General features: G+C 39.1%; 1 protein-coding gene across 1 annotated transcript in view; it reads right to left on the reverse strand.

Moving 5' to 3' along the window:
• The window catches only part of ASB15 (ankyrin repeat and SOCS box containing 15), a 32,299-nt gene extending 23,992 nt beyond the window's left edge, over positions 1-8,307 (reverse strand). Inside the window, exons 1-2 of the mRNA XM_010831737.1 lie at positions 8,143-8,307; positions 2,490-2,558 (exon numbers count right to left, since the gene is read on the reverse strand). The gene's annotated coding sequence lies outside the window, so the exon portion shown is untranslated. The remainder of the gene's footprint in view (positions 1-2,489; positions 2,559-8,142) is intronic.
• Positions 8,308-16,311: the final 8,004 nt, after the last annotated feature.

The raw sequence follows: 16,311 nt of genomic DNA on the forward strand, positions 1-16,311 counted from the left end.
TGATGCTAAAGCTGAAACTCCAATACTTTGGCCACCTCATGTGAAGAGTTGACTCACTGGAAAAGACCCTGATGCTGGGAGGGATTGGGGGCAGGAGGAGAAGGGGACGACAGAGGATGAGATGGCTGGATGGCATCACTGACTCGATGGACATGAGTCTCAGTGAACTCTGGGAGTTGGTGATGGACAGGGAGGCCTGTCATGCTTGATTCATGGGGTCTCAAAGAGTCAGACATGACTGAGCAACTGAACTGAACTGAACTGAAGACCTATTCATGAGAGCCCCACTTCTCCATCTAGATAATTGACTCTTTCTAGATAACAGTTTGTCAACCTTGTTCTGGAAATGCCCACTAGTGAAATTTAATTATTCTCAAAGTAGCTGATATATGAAATAATTGGGACAATCCTATTGGAAAGTTAGCCTTTTCACTTCAGGCACTGGTTAATCCTGCTTTGGCCACCTGATAAGAAGAGCCAACTCATTAGAAAAGACCCTGATGCTGGGAAAGATTGAAGGCAGGAGGAGAAGGAGACAACAAAGGATAGGATGGTTGGATGGCATCACCAACTCAACAGACATGAGTTTGAGCAAGCTCCAGGAGATGGTGAAGAACAGAGAAGCCTGGTAGGCTATAGTCCATGGGGTCACAAAGAGTCTGACGTGACTGAGTGACTGAACAAAACAAATCTTGCTTAGAGTCAGGAACATGTTTGATGAAAGCAATGGATTCTCTCTCCAGAGGGATGTATGTCACTCAAAAGTTTGCATAAAATTGTAGGGCATTTATGGGGTTCTCTGAAGCCCATTCTTGTGTCTCAGTTAAAGAACTACTAAATTAAGGATTTCCAAATGCATTATTCAGAGACCAGGAATTATTAGTTTACTTTCAGAATGGACTGAGTGAAATCCTAGATTTAGATAGTGGGAAAGAATAACTTTGGTAATCATAAAAATAGTGGTTATAATAATAGTGAGGGCTTGCTTTATTTCCAGCTCCATGTAAAGCACTTTGCCTATGCTGCCTTGCTTTAAATCCTCCAGTTCTACTTTCTAGGTATTAGAGATTCATCATGCAAAAGTGAAAACTTAGACTTCCTGAGGTTAAGAGGCCCACCCATTATCACAGAGCTGATAAGTAGAGTCTGGACAGAGAATGGTACCTTCATTTTAATGTCTTTCCAGAGCTGCAGGGAAAAAACCCACAGTCTGTTGTCCTTAAAAGAAAGCACTCTGATCTTGTCAGCCAGCTCTTGATGACAATAACTTCCAAAAATAAAACATAGCTTCTAGGGACACATGAATCTTTATCGTCGACTCTGTGCAATAAGGCTCTGTGTTGCTTAGGGGGGATGTGGTGTCCTAAACTTGCTTTCACTCTGTGTTCTTTTCTTGGAGTCTAAACATTACTGTCTAAAAAATTGGATCAACATTCCATTTGGTGCCTGCCTGAAGTGGCCAGGGGTTGGGACAATGGTACAGGATATGAGGCACAGGTGAACATGGGTATATGATGCCTCTTGGCACTGAATTCTCTAAACCACCCTCAATCCTCAAAACAGGCTTCTCCTCTACTGTTGATAAGTTTGTGAGGCCTCTCAGGCCTTCCCCTGAACCATGGGAGCTCCCAGAACATGGGCTCAAGGTATTTTCCTTTTACTGGGACCAGAGCCAACATAACTTTGTCCCCTGTGAACTGTTTGGTTGGCTTGTTTCCAATTACATTAAGTCTTCACCCCTCACTCACATGCTCTGTCTGGGGCATAAAAAACTGAAACCATCTCTGTGGGTCCTAAACAGGGCTGGCCTTAAGAGTTCCCAGAGTAGACAGGTGCTTCCATGATGCAAGGAAGGACTCTGTGTTCATAAATATCACCCTGCCCCAGCACCTGTCACATCAGTGCAATTCTGTTACATCACTGAGCAATTCTGTCCTTTGTGGCTTATTGTTCCATCTTCCAGTTTCCCCTTTTAAAGCGCCAGGAGCACCATACTGGCCCCCAGTGTAGAACCAGGATATCTTGGAATAGTTGCTGAGGGTTGAATGGGATGGGGAAGATGGTAAACGATCTAAGACTGAATCTTGGTGGCTTCCCTGATGGCTCAGACAGTAAAGAAAATCTGCCTGCAAAGCAGGAGACCTGAGTTTGATTCTTGGATCTGGAAGATCTCCTAAAGAAGGGAATGGCAAGTTATCCAGTATTCTTGCCTGGAGTATTCCATGGACAGAGAAGCCTGGCAGGCTGCTGACCATGGGGTTGCAAAGAGTTGGACACAACTGAGCAACAAACACTTTCACTTTCATTAAGACTGAATCTAGTGGGAGGTAACAGGAGGGGATAAGAAAAGGGCAATACAGTAAAATTTGTTTCTTTTTTTATACAGGGCTAGCCCAGTTCCAAATGCTCTGAGGTTCTGCTGTTTGAAACAGGGGCGTGGGGGCAGTGGGTAGGGGCAGTGCTGATACTCTGAGGACGTTTTCTTTTACCTTGAAACTGCTATGGTCCCAGAGAAAATCATCTACTGGAGATTCCAGAGAGAATCATCAGGATTCGTCCTATGAGAAGAGTAGCTTTAGTTAAAAGGCATTTTCACATTTTGGTTTTGTGAAGATTTCACAGTTAGTGTATGCAAAACAATACTCATTTTCATTTTTCTGCACTTTGACCATTCACTTGTGTAACTCTGAAGACATACAGAAATAAAAATAAATAAAATGTTGCAACAGTTTTGTTTTTTATTTGGTAGCTACACATGTTTGCTTCTTCAGAATCCTGTAGTACAAAATGGCAAATCAGCTTTATTAGGCTCATTTCAGCAACAGAGTCAATGAGTCCCCAAGAGATTTCAGGAGGAGGTAAAACTGTCAGAATTAGTTTCTAACACACAGACACAAGTAGCTTCTATCTACAAATAATAAGTCACAGCCATTCCCTCTTCAAGATATTTGTCTTTTAGAGAGAAATCCTATGGATGACAAGGAGACATAGACCAGTCCAAACAGCATTTTTCTTAACTGCACAGCTAGTTCTGATAAAACACACACACACACACACACACACACACCCCTTAGTCCAGATGAAAGCTACTTTTATGTTGCCTTAAAATGTCTTCAGGGTTTCCCTAGTGGTAAAGAATACGCTGGCCGTGCTGGGTAGGCTACAGTCCATGGGGTTGCCAAAGAGTCAGACACAACTCAATGACTGAACAGCAACAAAATGCCTTCAACATTTTAGAAATGACATAAAAAGCCAAAATAGATATATTTTTCTCTAGACACTAAATATGATATCTGGTATGTAGTAAGAATTCACTATGTATTTGCTGAATGAGTAAAAAATGGAATGATCAAATACACACTCTTAAAATTAGCCAAAGGATAGATTAAGCTTGTGTTTTTTCTCCATGTCACACATATGTTTTTGCCAAGTTCACTTCCAATTTCAGGACTGCACTAACTTAGGCTTAATTTATAGGTGAATACACTATGATAAAGCCTGTCATACTAGTTTTATCTCTAGTTCCATATTACAACATTAGACATATTTACTCTGTAATATTGATTTCCAAGGCAATTTCAATTGTGACAGATGGAAGAAGATGGCATACTACCTTTTGAAAGTGATGCAGAGTAGGAGGGAGCTATAGGTTTACAATTATGTGGATTTCCAGAGAAATGTAAACAGAGAATGGATAAGAATAGAGCAGGTATGGCCTGTGAAGAGGCAAATTATTCATAGATGTGTCCTTATCACAAGCTGGCATGATACCTTGATCCTTTTAAAGACTCACCCTTTTATCTGTAATTCTAAGAATCTTACAGAGATTCAGAGATGTGGAAAAAGATTTGTATGTGAAAATGTTCATCGCAGGCGTAGTTGAACAGCCAAATCATTAGAAATAATATAAAATGTCCAACAAGAGGGAATTTGTAGAAGATATTATTGTGCAGTCAAGCTATGGAAAACTATACAGCTATTAACATTCATATCCTTGAAGAATATTTAATACTATAGATAAGGTATCATATAAGAGAATGAGGTTCATGTAATCAGATATGACCAGACGCTTTGAGGGAACTAAGACTGACTTTATCGAGCCAAATCTTACAAAGTCTTCCAGAAAACAGGCTGGTATCTGGTTCACAGGGTGAACCTTACAGGTGGTAAGATAGGTCACTTCCTGGCAGGCCAGACTTTGTGAGGTTGAGAAGAGAGAAAATTGCCCTCATTTATAGTAAAGCAGAGAAGGAGGATCCACACGATGAGGGAGATCTGGGTTTGATCCCTGGGTTGGAAAGATCCCCTGGAGAAGAGAAAGGCTAACCACTCTATTATTCTGGCCTGGAGAATTCCATGGACTGTATAGTCCATGGGGTCGCAAAGAGTTGGACATGACTGAGCCACTTTCACTTCACTTAATACTTAGTAGAGAAGAAGGAGCAGAAGTCTGAAAGACTGATCCATGTACATGAGTCATCCAAGCAAAGGTTTCATCACCTAAGTTATTGTGCCATCTGCATGAGACCAAATTTATTTTGCACTAATCAGTGAGTGGCAGCTCCTGGGGACAGTGAAGCCAGTTACATATTATAAAATAGCTGCACTCTATTTATACAATTTTATTACACAGTTGAGGTGTAGGGTGAGTAAAATCTTCTGATTACATTATTAGCCACAATAACAATAAAAATAATATCTTTAGACCTTAATAAAAAATGTACATATATACGCATATATGTACTTGTACATATACAAAAACATATATTGTTATTGTTGTTTAGTCAATAAATTGTGTCTGACTCTTTGCAACCCCATGGACTATAGCCTGACAGGTTCCTCTGTCCATGGGATTTCCCAGGCAAGAATAATGGAGTGAGTTGTCATTTCTTCCTTCGGGGGATCTTCCTGACCCAGGGATGGAACCTGCATCTTCTTCATTGTAGGCAGATTCTTTTACCACTGAGCCACCAGGGAAGCCCCAATACATATATACATACGCATATATTCTCTCTCTGAAAATATTTGTTCCTGAAAGGTTTCACTGATCAGGGCAGAAGTTCTTGTTTGCGCCCATGCATGCTCGGATGCCCAGTCATGTCCGATTTTTGTGACCTCAGGGACTGTTGTCTGTTTGGTGCTCATCAAATCCTTTTCTATTCAAAACTCAAACGAGTCATTGCATTTCTTCATATGTTATTTTGAAATCATATACAGGCTTTTGGTTTCTTTCTGCCGGAGACAGTAGTTGACTTTGCCTTCCTGGCTTTGCTGCCTTATTAGCTGTGTCTGACATGTAGCAAGTAGTCATGAAACATTACCTGTTACCTGTTATTATTCTGTGACTGAACCCCTCTGGAACAAGGAAGTCGAATTCTAAAGATTGTCTGGTGGTTTGACCTCTAATCCTTATCTTAAACAGGTTCTCTGGCACACTCATTATTTTGTTTCCGGGGCTTCCCTGGTGGCTTAGATGGTAAAGTGTCTGCCTGCAATGCAGAAGACCTGGGTTTGATCCCTGGGTCAGGAAAATCCCCTAGAGAAGGAAATGGCAACCCACTCCAGTATTCTTGCCTGGAAAATCCCATCAGGCTCTCATGAGGAGCCTGATAGTTTACAGTCCATGGAGTCGCAAAAATCAGACACGATTAAGCGACTTCACTTTCTTCTGTCTTTTCTTTTCTCTAGAATAACCAGACTTCAGAGCTGAAGACCATTAGGTAAGCCCCACTTGTAAATTCCATTTACAGATGCTGTCTAGAAATTGTCCAGCCTCAGCTTGAAAAGCAAAGTAGCAGGCAGATTGCTATACCCCACACAACCCTTCATCTTTGGCCAGCTTTAACAATTAGAAAATATATTGAACTAGAATCCATCTCCTCAAATCAGTATTCTATACTCCTAGTTCTATTTTTCAGAGCCACGCTGAGAAAATATTTGTTCTCTGCCACATGAGAGGCCTCAGGAAGGCTGTCAGTCTGCACTGAGCCTTCTCTGCCCAGGCCTGGACAACTGTTCCTCCTGTGAACAGTTTACCTCCCTCCACCATGTTGATGGCTTTCCTGTAAACACACTCATTTATCCATCTCTTTCAAAAAGCAGCTGTGGACCATGGACTCTGAAGGCAACACAACAGCTACAGTCACACCAACACAACATTAAGTGACTGTGACCACTTCCCTTTTGCTGGACACTGAAGAGGTGTTAATTTAACCCATGTTCAGATGAATTTGGGGCTCTCATGTTACAGACTTGATTTGGATTCCTGTTGCCCTAAATTCTACATGTCACTTTTTCCATCCACATTATTGCTGCACAATTCTGTGCAAGACTCTTTATTTAGTCCTATTACATTTACTTCTTTCTTTTGGATTTGACCTTTATTTCAGTCAGCTAAAAGAAAATGCATTTTCTATCGTCCAAGTATCAGTGTTCTATTTGCAAGTCTTCTGTGTCTACCTGCTTCATTAGTAATGATAAATGTTGAACAGAAACTGGCGTGGGACAGAGACCTTCAGGTTGACGTTGATCTATTATTTAGCACTCTTCAAGAAAGGCTGTTTATCCATTTACAAATCCTCCCAAAGACACCACATCTAGTATTAATGTCTCCTTTTTGATAACAAGACTGTCGTCAAGAGATGCTGTCAAATATCTTATTGAAATACAGATACGTTGTATCTACTACGTTCTCTTTCTCCATTGAGACAAAAAAAGCAAATGAGGAACACTGACTCACTAGTTCTCAATAATTATTATTAATTTTTCTTAGGAATTTCAGACCATCCTATTTGCTTATTCAAATATATTCAATATCTGCTATATTTCAGGCACACTGCTAGACATCAGACAATAGGATCCATGCCCTAAGAAGTTTGCTGCCTTTAAATAATGCATTCTCCCCAGAAACAACACCAATATCTGCCCTTCCTTCAATGGTTTAGCAGAGAGTTAAGCACACAGGAAGTCCTCAATAAATATTTGTTTTATCAAATTTAATAATTATTATAGGTAACATCTATTAAGTGCCTATCTGTGACGTGCATTACGCTAAGTATGCTAAATAGATTATAACTCCCATTTTACAGATGAGGAAACTGAGGCACACAATGGTTAGGTAATTTGTCCAAGCCTGAATATCTGCTGAGTGATGGAGATGATGTAGATGTGAACTGAGGCGTCTGACATTAGAGGTCACACAGCTTGACCCTTGTACTGTAACTGATGACTCAGCTACTGGGAATTAATACCAAAGGATCATATTCCTATAACCCAAATATTCATAAGCCTCAGAAAAAATTTTCTAATGAGTTTAAGCAAGCAACTAGCAAACTACCAAACAACTCTAGTAAAACTATAAATATTTTAGGTATATTTTCATTTCAAAACAAGGTATTCCCATTAAAAACAACAAAGTGTAGAATTACGATATTTTATGACAATTATACAATGTTCTCAGCAAAAAATGTGTTAAACAAAGTGTTCTCTGTGCACACTGCTGCTGTTTCCTAGGAACCATTTTATTTTAGATGTAGAATGTTCCTTAGAAATTATCTGTTCACTGAAGAACCAGATGAGTGATGGTCTCAGATAAGTTCTAAGGACTTTCCAGCCTCCAGACGCTATGATTGAACCTCCAGAAGTGAATTTACAATTCTACTGAGTTCCTTTGTTTTCCATCTGACTAAAAGAATTTAAAGGAATTTTTAATCTGAATATAAATAATTTTTTAAATTTAATTCATTTTTTTGTTATAAGTGATTTTAAAAAGCCTTGAGAGAAGTTTAATTATTCACAAAAATCATTTAATTTTTTCTCAGAAACCAAAGCTAGCAAAGACATTCCACAGTGTATACATTGATACTTATAAGCATATTCATTCTTGATCTGCTTTACTCATGATACTATTTTTTATCAAGTTTAATAATTATGCAATTGAGTTACTATTCTGTAAACAAACAAAACAACCCTGGCTTTATTCTATAATTAAAAATGCCATTGACAAGCAAACCCACAAGTGATCAATCAGAAAGAAGGTAAGGAGAAGTGATCACAATATGTTTCCATCTCTTCAAAATATTCCTAATACTAAACTACTGAAGCTAGTTGATCAGGTACAGACCAAATATTTCATAATCTCACCTTTTGGAATGATCGTCTTGTCATTCTTATCCAGGGCCTTGCCTTCCTAAATCAGAGGAAGTGCCCTGGAACCAATGTGTTCCTCTGTGTATCTAAAATTAAGTACCCAGTTGGTGGCTAAATTAAGCTCTGACCTTGTACAACTGAAACATGAGCGATTCCTGGCACACAGTGAAGCGTTACCCACCACTTCTCTGGACCCTCATCACAAGAAGCACACGGCCACAGAGGTATAATAAGATTATCCAGATCCTCATTGGTTCAAAGAGCTCTCATGAAAACAAACGACCTGCCAACCCAGGGTCCTTGATGAAGGAACAAAGCAAAACCAGCTAAGTAAAATTTAAAAATATTTTAAAATCAGTGGTTCAGGAAACAAACCTGTGACTCTCTGTGTCTGCAGACTCCAGTCCACTTTTAGTCAGTTTTAACACACATTATTTCTCATTCTTCATCTTTCAGACTCATGTCAAATCTCATTAAATACAATCTTCTTGTTGTAGGAATCTACTGGTTTTGATTTGATTTGCATTTCAAAGCTGCCAGTCTGATACACAAATGGGGATATGATATGCAATGACATCTAATCTGACCAAAAATTTTAATGTCAAGTTATAAAACATATAAAGTGAGCAGCAGAGGTAAAGCAAGCAGAAAATTATTTTAATCAGGAAGAGTTGTTTGTTTTCTATTAAAAAAATAAAGCTTAGGGTTTCACTGATTTTCTAATGAAAATAATCTGCCTTAAGTTTGTTTTGACATGAGTATCCTTGGATTAACTCAGTCACTGTCAGCACTCACAAAGCCATCTGGCTTCTGTCCCCACCACTCGACTAAAACAACTCGTCTCAAGGGTCTCATTGACCTGCTAGTGTCTAAGGTTGATGGACACTTTTTGGTTCTTATTTTTCAGGCCCTCTATTGGACTTACTGCTCTTACTCCCTCCCTTTTTTCCTGGAACTCTCTACTCCCTAGGCTTCGGGGAGTACTATATGCATTGGTTTTTCTTTGTATCTGATTTTTCCATGTGTCACTCTGTACTTAATGTTAAGGAATAAACACATGGACTGTAGTGGATTTATCAGGTTTATTTCAAAATGTGGGAAACCGTAAATGTGAAATCAGAGGTTCTACCTTCTCTTTGTGATTAAAAAAAAAAGGCTATATTTCTGTCAGCCTTGGAACAAACCCCATGAAATATTTTGTATTTATGCCATTATTACCATGTCTTGAAATAATCAAGGTTGAAGGCTAGAATACTATGCATGTTTTATAGTTATTAATCTGATTTGGAATTTTTCAATGAAGCATTCTTATAAAAAGCAAGCAGCATTGTGAAACTCTTTTTATTGACCTTTTTTTAACTTACGATACTTAAAAATTTATATCAAGGGTAAGAAAAATCTATACTCAACATTTAAAAATGTGATTTGGTACATTTCAGGGACTTTTCTGCTCTTATATGAATAAATTTATGCCCATTTTATGCATTTATATAATGATTACTGTGGATCTAGTTATGTTGCACAATATTAAAAATAATGCTTAATATAATAGAAAAAAACAGAGTGTATCAAATCAATGAAAATATGCTACTGATGACACAGATCTATGAACAAGTCTTGCCTTACCACTTACTCTGTCACCTTACGTTTGCTATTTAAAGGCTCTGAAATTCAGTTTATTCATCTGTAATATGGGGGTAATAATCAAAACCATAATAATAACAAATAATAACACAATGACCTTGGCACTCACCATTTTTACGAGATTTATTCCTCAAGTAGCTAATCATCTATACCCACACAGTAAAGCAGGCTTTGAGTAATTCAAGTATTTAAGAAAATGAGCTTTTCATAATGGTAATAATCACTTCCACATTTGCTTGTTTTGGAAATTGACTTTTCCTGCTGGTTTTCTCAAATGGAAACAAAGAACCTTGCACCCCTGTTTTGTAGATTAGGGTGAGTTTCAGTGAGGGCTATGATCAGGCAGTGAAGGGCTACTGAATATTATCATTGTTCTGAGAAGGTACATACAATGATACCAACATCCAAATACGTGTCCTTTCTATCTATATATAGCAAGAAATGCATGTCCTGTGTCAAGATGCTAATTCTAGCAACTGACACCAGGAGGCTTAGGTGGAAATGGTTGTAACACATTATTAAAGGGACTGTCCCTGGAACTCGGGGGCCGGGAAGTTTGGGCAGCACTGCACGGTGAACTCCCAGGGAGTTAGGTGGCTTCCTGGCCTTCTTGTTTAACACACGAACTGCTGCCACACTTCTCACTTGCCCACAGGTACTCTGTGTTCCTGAAAACAGGTGCAGGGCTTGTGGGCCTTCGACTGTGACTTTTAACATACCACTCTTGCTATGATAAGCCATATAATGCCATCTACCCCACAAGGCCATTACCATATTCCCTTTCAATACGTCCTCTTATTCATAAAAGCCTATCAGAGCACAGCTTTATCTTTGCCTCCTGAGCAAAATGGGGTTGTCCACACATCTTGAAGAACCCTCCTTTGTTCTGCTCTTTTATTTTGTAATTTAGTGAGTGGTACTGTGTACCTCACTTGGTTTAATTTTTACTTTAGGATAGTTCAGATTTTCTTCTCCTCCTTCCTCCCTTTCTACACGTGTTCATTAGTTTGGTCTTGGGGGCTGTTATTAAAAAACAAATGCATATTTTATTTCAGTTGGGTATAAAACAGAGGAGAAAAATGTGAGAAAATTATGCTTTTTATTTTAGTGTGCTTCCTAGTACTTTGATAATTGGTTGTTTGCATTTGTTGTGCTTTCTATTGTTGTTGTTTTTTTCCCCCAGACTGAGAAACAACTAAAACTGAGTCAAATGTATTAGCATTGCCTTTCATCAGTAGCACTGATGTCACAGGCCCCTGGGAGAACCTGCATTGTTGACATCACTGTCATTTTGTTTCCACTCGGAGGGACAAAGGCAAGTGACGAGAAGGTAGTTTTTAGTAAGATAGTGCTGTAGACAGCACACTGAACTAATGATGGGCAAAAAGCGGGAGTATTCTGTACTGGCTCTCAGTTATACTTACCACTTCATCAACAGTGTCTGGTAAAGAGTTTGCCACGTAGAAAGCACACATCAAACATGTGCTAAATGTTCTGCCAAACACTGGTGACTTATTACTGTCTAACACCGGGTTAGCAGTTACTTCCTGTCTCACTTAACTAAAGGCTGATTCAGTTAAAACTTCAGCTGAATTTTAAGAAAGCGATTTGATCTTTCTTTCTTATTTTTTAGAACAAAGCTCTTAATTTTCAACATCACGAGAGACATTTCAAGTGCATCGAAGAGAAAGAACTCTAAATTAAAATAAGGCAGGGAATCTCTATTTTAGCCTCAGATCTGTCCGTATCTTTGTGAATTAAGGCAGATCACTGAAATGCTTGTGCTTTAGTTCCCACCTGTGTAAACACTGCTCTCAGTACTCCCCACCGCTATGAGAATAAAACAAGAGCATAATTATGGAAATTCCTTGAAAAATAGTAATCACTGTACAGACACAGTATGTACTGACAGTATCATGCTTCTGGGATATAAAATGAACATAAGGCAACTGTCCCATTCGGTCGTCTGTGCTATAAATGCAGACATTTTAGTATATGCAGAAGGCGGTGCTGGGCCACTCAAAGCATGCACACCAAGATGGGTGGGACACACAGCTCTAGTCCTGAACAAGTTTACCATCTTGCAGAGGAAAATAAGTGGAAAAGAGGCCCAAACTTGGTAAGAGAGATAAGACGTAAGTAGGCTACGGAAGAGAGGGTCAGAGAACAAAAGACTCATACAGATACACATTTGAGTTTTTCAAAGAGAGATCAGTTTTACATTAATGGAAAATCAAAGTATTTGGAGTCCTTTTCTTCTAATCTTTTCTGATTCTAACCTCTTGCTATGCTATGCTGTAACTTCAGTCGTGTCCGACTCTGTGTGACCCCATAGATGGCAGCCACCAGGCTCCCCTGTCCCTGGGATTCTCCAGGCAAGAACACTGGAGTGGGTTGCCATTTCCTTCTCCAATGCATGAAAGTGAAAAGTGAAAGTGAAGTCGCTCAGTCGTGTCCGACTCTTAGCGACCCCATGGACTGCAGTCCACCAGGCTCCTCCATCCATGGGATTTTCCAGGCAAGAGTACTGGAGTGGGGTGCCATTCTAACCTCTTACATATCCTAAATTGATAGTGACTTAAGGCAAGGAGACTCTCACTATTCTTAGTATCTTTTTATATCAATTGAACATAATCATAATCAAGACTGTATAACAGAGCTTCATATTGACAACCAAAGTAAAATTTGAATTGTTGAAAATTCAGTATCCTGTTCTTTCTCAAAAGAATCACACTTGTTGTTATGTTTTGATTTTTTTTGAAGTTGCTAGTGTATGATGTTTCCCTAATTAATAGCTAATTATGAAAAAGAGCATTTTGACATTACCTGTTATGGAAAAATTATAAGAATTTGATGAATAAAATTTACCATGTTAAAATTTTAAAATTTCGACATAAATTCATTACCATTAAGAGATACATTAATACCCCATTTGCATTCAGATCTTTTATGTTTTACATATCAAAATTGACTTACCATTTTGTTCAAACAATTTCAATATAAAAGCTAAGCTTAGTGATTCTTTCAGGAAACTAGAAAAATGTGATTATTTCTGCTAGACTTAGATTTACCTCTAGTAAATAGTGTCAATCCAAGAATAAAACACTCCAATTTTTCCAAAATGGAATGTCTACTACCATACATTATATGCAGCTTAGTTGTAACTTGATTTCAGGATTTAATATGCAATTACAATACAAATAAGGCACATTTTCACATTTCCTTCACTGGAGCTATAATTCAAAAATGTTAAAATCAAGTTGAGTTTTGAGGTTTGGTGAAAATATTTGGATGCAGTTTGGAATGTCTGGGTAATTCGCCAATCCTGAAGATCTGGACCATCCAGTGTCAGGTAAGTGAATACTTTATAGGGGCTTTCTTTTCTGGGTACTCAGGATACAGGAGGGCTTCCCAGATGGCTCAGTGGTAAAGAATCTGGCTGCAATGCAGGAGATGCAGGAGACATGGGTTTGATCCCTGGAGTCAGGAAGATCTCCTGGAGAAGGACATGGCAACCCACTCCAGTATTCCTGCCTGGGAAATCCCATGGACAGAAGAGCCTGCCAGTCCATGGAGTTGCAAAGAGTTGAATGCAGCTGAGTGATTGAGCACAGGATACAGGAAAGAGCATAACATTTCACCAGCTAATATAAAGGTATTTTGCTGTGTTTGAAGGTAAAATTTACAGATTTTTGTCTTAGATTTGATGTCAGGTGTACGAGGTGGAGAAAGATGGAGCCTAAACTACCGGAAGGATAGGGTTGCCATCAACTGAGATGGAAAAGGTCCCCAAAAGAGCAGGTTTAAAGAGGAAGAACAGGAGTTCAGCGTGGATCATGTAAAGCATGAAATACCTGTTAAAATCCAAGCAAGAGGAAAGGTTAAGGGGGCAGGTGAATGTGAGTCCACATTTAGGCAGGGGAGTCTGAGCTGGAAAAACAAATTGGTGATACATAAAGCCATGAGGTTGGATAAATTCACCAAATGAATACACAAAGGCATAAAAATACAGGCATTCAAGGGATTAGCCTTGTGCTAACCAAAGTCTCAGGATAGAACAGAATGCAAGCTAGGGGAAGAAAAATATTTGCAGCAGGAGAGAGCAATTAACTGTATCAAATTCTGTTGCCAGGCCAAGTAAGATGAGGACTGAGAACTGACCATGGGACTCAGCAAACTGTCGGTTTGTCTTCTATTCCAGAATCATCTCCCTAACTGACTGCATTTCAGAGGTTTTCCATCTTTTCCCCCTCTGTCCTTCTTCTCAGTATAAAGAATAAAGACACAAGTTTCTTATGTCTAGGGGCTTTTACGACCCACATACAATTTCCTTAAATTTAGGGACATTATTTTCTTTACTTAGGCTGTTTCTCTCTGAGAAAAATCTCTCAGCTCATTTTGTTTGTCTCACTTTGTGAAAAAGGGCCATTGATCTATTAAAATCAGTTCTTTTAAAGTTTATATCAGCAGCTACTTGAGGATTAAAAGGATGTCAAAAAGCAGAAACTGAAGTAGAATTGAAAACTGCTGTATTATACTTTGGTAGAAAAATCATCAAACACAGGAGAAGCAAGTGGTCGAGGTGAACATCAGGACTGTGCCATGGTGACTGCCATGCGAGAGGATTTCCTAGGCTTCTTAGAATTTTGCTGTGCTTCACGGCCCTTACTTCCAGCTTGTCCTGAGAACTCACTTTCCATATGGCTTCCTGTGCTATCAGATCATCAGAAAGGAAAGTTCTGAGATTCTTTGAAATGGGTCAGTCTCTTACTTCTTGGGATCCTCTCTTTCTCAGCTGAAATATTGAAATGAGGCCTGGAACTACACGAGCTTGAATTTCTCTTTTAAGAATCTGCAATGCTATCATTTCATCTTCTATAGCCTGAATATTTTACTTTTAAAGTTTCAGATTCTGCTAAAGTATTTTTGTTTGTGATGTGTGCCATCTCTTTGCCTTCTATCTAAATCAGATTTTAAAAGGCTAATTAATTCTTAAATAAGATTTACATCGATTTCTTTCACAGTCCTAAGTTATTATTTCTGAGTAACCTAGATGACATGTATCCCCTTTGAACAGCACTACACTCATTTATTCACTAGGCATGGGTTTATTTGCTATTATGTGCCTGGTACACTGATAATATTAAACAAGGCCATTTTTAGTATCAGTCAATGGAGTAGATAAAGAGATGACCAAAAGAAGGTGATAATTAGCTTCCAGGAGAGGACAAGAGTGTGTCACAGAGAAGATAAAGGCTCAAGACTTGAAGGATGAGGATTTTTTTTTTAATAATCTAAAGAAGGGACAAGTATTCAAGGCAGAAAAAAAAATGCACATTGGTCTAAAGGAAAATGCATACATGGGGGTAATTGTGACTCATCTCGATGGACAGGGAGGCCTGGCGTGCTGCAATTCATGGGATCGCAAAGAATCGGACACGACTGAGTGACTAAACTGAACTGATGGGTAATTGCTGGTCACAGAATGCAGTGGGAAGGAAGCCTGCAGTAGACGAGCAGGAGACTTAGGCAGGAGTCATAATATGTAGGATGTTATATACTGAACTAGGGGAATTCAGGATTTAATTTCTTCTTCTAGGGCAGTGGAGATGAGAAAGGGCTTTCTCTCTGGGGTGAACTAGTGTATGTGGTATTATTCACCAGAATCTCAAAGGCTGTGTGTAGGGTCTGAACATTTTGAACATACACTCCCTTTGAATAGTCTAATATAGCCTAGTCTCTCATCCTTCCTTCCACAAAGATGTAAGCTTCAAATGCTGGGGAATGAGTCTATCCTGCAAGCATCTGGGTCTGAGAACTGCAAGAGGAAGCTACAGGAGCATTCCAGGCAGGACAATGCCATGATCTGATTTCACAATTTATCCTCCCTTTTCTCATTTTGCAGATATTTCACCACTAAAATGGAGATGTAGATTTTGTTTCAAATGAATAGGAGGTGCTCTGTTTACAAATGGACCTGGAGCACCAGCAGCACAACATACACCTCAGCATTGCCCAGACTGACTGGCAGGAGCAGTCAAAAGGCTCTTCACAGTTTGTTAATCCATTTGCTTTACTTAAAAATGTCATTCATCTTAAATGGTCTGCAGTAATCTTTTGAAAAATACCCACAAAGTCTCGTATTTTTCCCTTCAAATCTGTCAGACATGGAATTGAGAAAAAGACAGGAACTATGAAACTGCAGCCGTGAAATTAAAAGACACTTACTCCTTGGAAGGAAAGTTATGACCAACCTAGATAGCATATTCAAAAGCAGAGACATTACTTTGCCAACAAAGGTTTGTCTAGTGAAGGCTATGGTTTTTCCTGTGGTCATGTATGAATGTGAGAGTTGGACTGTGAAGAAGGCTGAGCGCCGAAGAATTGATGCTTTTGAACTGTGGTGTTGGAGAAGACTCTTGAGAGTCCCTTGGACTGCAAGGAGATCCAACCAGTCCATTCTGAAGGAGATCAGCCCTGGGATTTCTTTGGAAGGAATGATGCTAAAGCTGAAACTCC

The sequence above is a fragment of the Bison bison genome, unplaced genomic scaffold (assembly GCF_000754665.1).
Source record: "Bison bison bison isolate TAMUID 2011002044 unplaced genomic scaffold, Bison_UMD1.0 scf7180017864530, whole genome shotgun sequence".
Lineage (NCBI taxonomy): Eukaryota > Metazoa > Chordata > Mammalia > Artiodactyla > Bovidae > Bison > Bison bison.